Raw genomic sequence first — 5,344 nt, 5'->3', positions numbered from 1 at the left:
GTGTGTGTGTGTGTGTGTGTGTGTGTGTGTGTGTGTGTGTGTGTGTGAGGTTCACACCTGCTGATGCTTGCCCCTCTGTTAGGTTTGGCTTGGGTGGGAATAGATCTGGTAGAGATGATTGATATGTAAGCTTTCTTGGAAGCTGTACTTAGTAATGGTTTTTGTCAGCTTGTCTTTCCTCCTTGAGGTCAGGAGTTAGTAAGATGAACTGTTAAAAGAAATCACTTGTTCATCTAGGCCAGTGATTCTCTACCTGTGGGTCACAACCCCTTTGTGGGTCAAACAACCCTTTCACAGGGGTCACATATGAGATTTCCTGCATATCCGATATTTGCATTACAATTTGTAACAGTAGCAAAATCACAGTTATGCCATAGCAATGAAAATTATCTTGTGGTTGGGGTCACCACAACATGAGGAAGTGTATTAAAGGGTGTCAGCATTAGGAAGGTTGAGACCCACTGCTCTAGGCCGTTATTGACATTCCTGAGCCCTCTGGCCATACCCCAAGCCTTTTTACTATCATGTTTAATAATTATATATTTTAAAGAAAACTGAAAGGAAAAATTAGTCATAAGTAACTCTTTTGGACTGTCCACTTAAACTTAGGTATTTTCATGTGACTCAGGTAAAGTTAGAAGTGACACAGCACAGGGGTCTATTTTTTAGCTTGCTAGAGTAGAAAATGCAAAACTCTGTGTTCCCAGTGCCTATGCACTTCCCTTCCCTCGTCGGAAACACTGCTCGCTTGTGTGGCCGTCGGTCATCCTACTGCTAGTCAGCATTTGCCAATAACACAGATATACCTCCATTTATATTTTGTATTGTAAGAGTGTAGATTTAAGATAGGACTGTATATCCCACACTTGTTGACAGAAAGTGCAGTCTGTAACTGTATAACTGGTGTGTGCAGCAGCATCTACAGACTGTGTCAGTACTGCGGGTACTGACAACTCATCTTCCACATAGTTAGGGAGAGTCAGTATGAAGTCAGTTAGCCCAGTTTCATAATCTGAGCCGTAATTTTGTTATTGCCATATTTCTTTGAAATAGTGATAAAATTTTATAGCTCAAATTTGAATGTCCTCATACCTATGTGCCAACTATGGCAAGAAAACGTTTGTGGGTTTTTGTTAATTTGGTTGGTTGATTGGTGTTTTGTTTTGTTTTATATTTCTTTTAAGGTATACTTTCTATTTTTCTGTATTGACATGCAATAAATTGATACATGAACAGCTTGGTTAATGTCGTCAGCTAGTTTGTATTCAGTCTTTTTAAAACTCTATTCATGTAAAGTCTATCATAGGACATTAAGGTATCTAATGGTTCAATAAAACCATGCGTTTCACTGAAAGTAATGGATCTTATTCTAAATATATGGATGAAAATGTTTCCATTTCCTTCTCCCAAGGATATAACAGTCCTGTGTGCATTTAATTTAGGCTAGCATCAAAAAGTATTTTCTATATATATGAACTGCTGTTAAGTGCCTAAACCTCAAGCATGTCTTCAGTTACACGGATGGCGTTTAGCTGCATCCTCATCTATGGATTTCATAAAGCTCTTTTCCAAGAAACTTTCATTGTTGGTTTCCTCCCATTTGCATTTTTGTTGATGACCCCCTGATTGAGATGGTCTTACATAGTTAACCTTCATGAGTCTGTAACTTGCTTTTCCTCCAAAGAGGCTTTTGTATCCGAGGAGTGTATCCACAGTGAAAGACTGGAAGCACTTGCGTGCCTTAACGCGTCCTAGAGAAGCATGAGGATCAGTCATGGTTGCAGACTGCCCGCTGTGAGGAGGTGAATTGAGAAGATGCCTGCTGTAAGGAGGTGAATTGAGAAGATGCCTGCTGTGAGGAGGTGAATTGGGGTGCAGGTGCTCACGTGCTGACAGAGGCCCCAGCCTGGACTCAGAATGCTTTTAACATTTATGTTTAAGTCTTCAGTTCTTCCTTTCCTTCCTGCAACATTCTAGAAAGTTGCGAAGTTCGGTCTGCTAGAGCTGATTTACTGGGGGATAGAGAAAATGGAGTCTGAATGCTGAGATACAAGGCCTAGGTGGTAAATGGCACCAGGTCTTCATCATAAACTTTTACAGCAAGAGGCGTCACGAGGCCTGGGGTATGCAGAAGGATTTCTTTCCTCACCTCATTCATTCTCAGTCTAGAACACATTTGCTAATTTACTCAGTGAAACAGCTTGAAAATGATTTCCATGTTGAAGGAGATTAAAATTGCTGAAATTGGAATCCAAAGTAGGCTCAACTAGGTCACTCCAAGGAACTACCAAGAACTGGAATTTAGAAGTATGCAGCCATGTATTTACTCATTGTTACATAGAAGGCTTCATGCAGAGCATACTCGACAAACCTCATGCTTTCCTAAGCCTTGCACAGTGACAGAGGCTGGAGGAGTGGCTAGGAAGTTCTAAAGCTTCCTAAAAGAACTGGCAACCAACTTGTTGCTTCCTGCTCTCCACAATGCTGCCTTACCAGTGCTGAAATTATAACAGCTGACATTTATTGAGACTTTAAAAAAATTTATTTGTTTTTATTTTTACATGGGTGTTTTGCCTGCAAGTATGCCTATGGACCATGTATGTGTAGTGCCCTCTGAGGCCAAAGGAGAACATCAGATCCCTTGGAAGTAGAGTTACAGATGTTTGTGAGCTGCCATGTGGGTGCTGGGAGTCAAATGTGGGTTTTCCAGGTAAGCAACAAGTGTTCTTAATCATTTACCCATCTCTTCAGTCCCTGTTTCCCCATTCTTAACAACTGTAGGGTCTGCCAACCCATTCCTTACTTTGTAGGCTACCCCGCTACCCTCCACCTGGGGTATGCAGTGACTGCATCTCACACTGAAGGCAGCCTTTTCTGTCTCTTGGCTCCTTCGTAAACATGCTTCAAACCTCATATTTTTATTCATAAATTTGGACTTACTCTTCACTGACTGAAACTTGGGACATGTAAAGTGCCTCTGAGGCCCAACTCTGGTTTGTAGAAGCCCAGAGCTTGTTATTTCTCTCTTGAATATCCATTATATTCACCTTTTGTCATAATTCTGGTTATACTCAGGTCTCTTTTACTCTTCCTTTTCTCCTGCAACAACAAGACCAACTTTTTTATTACGCATGGCACCTAAGGAGTCTAGACACTTTGTCCTCGCTGCCCAAATCCCTCAAAGAAAGGAGTGCACAGAAACAATTATTATAAAAATTTATTTCATGGCAGTTGAAGCCTGGAGCCACAGCTAACAAATCTGGAAGTTACATGCACATACACATCTTACATAGAAATGTTGGAAATTGCTCATGTGATTACATTTTTAGGAAATCCTGGGGGATCCATATCATAAGCCATTCTCTTGGGGAAATTCAGTAGGCACGTGAGCTTTCTGAAATGTAAAGATTAACCCTGGGTGCCAGGGTTGGCAATTGGCAGATCCAGCTTAAAGCTAAGTAGAGGAAAAGAGAAAAGTGGAATATGCCAAGGAAAAAGCAGAGCTTGTGGGATGGACACTGGTAGGCAGATGTTAATAGGGCTAGTGCCAAAACCAAAAGGAAGGTTGTAGAGAGAAAAGAGCTGGTGAGCTGAACAGGGACAGTACATGTCAGTAAGCCCAATAGGTAATACTGATCAGCAGACCAGAAATACTTAGGTGCACACACTCACACATACATACAGAGAGAGGTGGTAGTCATTATGTCCCAACTTTGACTACAGTACACCTGCAATTCCCTTTAAATTATCACCATTAATTTTAAAACACAGGTAAGTGTCACTGTCATCTTCCTGAGGTGAGTTTGGACATAGCATTATAAAAATCCTTAAGACTTGGAGACAGACCACACCAGCAAGGGCAGTGACAAGGGTGTGCAATTTGCAGAGACAGGACTGTCACACCCTACAGGTTGGGCTTTGCCAGGTGTACTGACACCTCCATTTCCAGTAGGTGGTATTAGAAAGGGGGCTTTAGAAGGTATTTAGATCTTGGAGGAAGGCCCCAACCGGGTTTGGTGTGCAGTGAAAAGGGCAGAGCTGGCTGCTCCTCTGCCTTCTGCAGGCTCAGAAAAGATGGCTAGCAGTCTCCAAGCCCAGCAGCACCCTCAGTAGATCATTTTTTAGCTTGACCTTGGACTTCCAGGCTTCCTGAACAGTGAGAAATAAAATCTTCCTTAGTCTCCAGGTCTGTGACTCTTCCTATTCCAGCTGCCCGGATTGAATGAGTACACACCTGGGATGTTTACTAACTGGTTCTAGAGATAAGTGAGAACTGACTTCCCACTGAAGTCAGTTAAGTCTATTGCAGCCCTCTACCATGACTTAACATCTGGATATCCTGTGACTTGGTCACTAACATCTTGAGTTTTAGACATCTTGAGTGTCTATTTGGTTCATAAAAACTATAAGGTTTATCGATGTGGAAATAGTTCTCTTTTCTCAAATATATAGCTAGGATTCCATAAATAACCAGAAGTTGCTCATGTACAGTAAGTGCCGCACTGCATGACTCAGTCATAGGCGGTGTGAACATCCACATCTCCTCGCACATTCTCCACGAACAAGTTTCTTGAATTCTCAGTGGTCTTTGAGTCACCATCTTGTCCCAAAGCTTATGAGCACTACAGTATGCAGGTCAGAGCTAATGTTGGAATTAGAGTTCAGATGATCATAAAGGTCGCAGTCCAGCGTAAACAGTAATTACGCTCATTAAAGCAGTCATTCAAATGAACATACTATGAATAAAAATTACTAGTGCTGGGTTCACATAACAATTTTACTAGATTACAAGATGCATAGTGACTGCTATGCTCCAAACTTACAAGGGGAGTCTCAGATTCACACTTCCTATGTGAATTTACCCATATGTGTAACTTGTGTATAGTAGGTGGTTTGTCTTCTAAGGATAAAGCTATGTTGTAATAGTATAGTTTATTTCCCTTCCTAGATAGTTATTCTTGCTGATATCTTCAAACTTGAGAAAATAGGTCACTTGGTAACTCATTGCCTTTTACTACGTAACTACGACTGTGAAAAGAGAGACCAGAAACCTACCAGACAAGTTCATTAAGAAGCTGATGTTAGCAAGCATGTTCTACTGAGAAACAGACACAAACCATAACCAGGAAGATGTTGCAGTGTGAGGCCACGCTGTCCTGCGTGGCTTTGTGGAATTTCCTTTCTGTGTGAGCCTCAGGTCTTCTGGCTATATGGGAGTCCATAGGTCCTATCCCCTTCTGCTTTATTTTCTACACAGTGTCTTACTATGCTCTTGTTTTCTGAACAGTCATGAAGTTTTATATATATATATATATATATATATATATATATATATATATATATA

The sequence above is a fragment of the Psammomys obesus genome, unplaced genomic scaffold (genome assembly GCF_907164565.1).
Source record: "Psammomys obesus unplaced genomic scaffold, mPsaObe1.curated_primary_1811, whole genome shotgun sequence".
Classification (NCBI taxonomy): domain Eukaryota; kingdom Metazoa; phylum Chordata; class Mammalia; order Rodentia; family Muridae; genus Psammomys; species Psammomys obesus.
The sequence above is the reverse complement of the archived record's forward strand: the minus strand, read 5'-3'. Positions refer to the sequence as shown.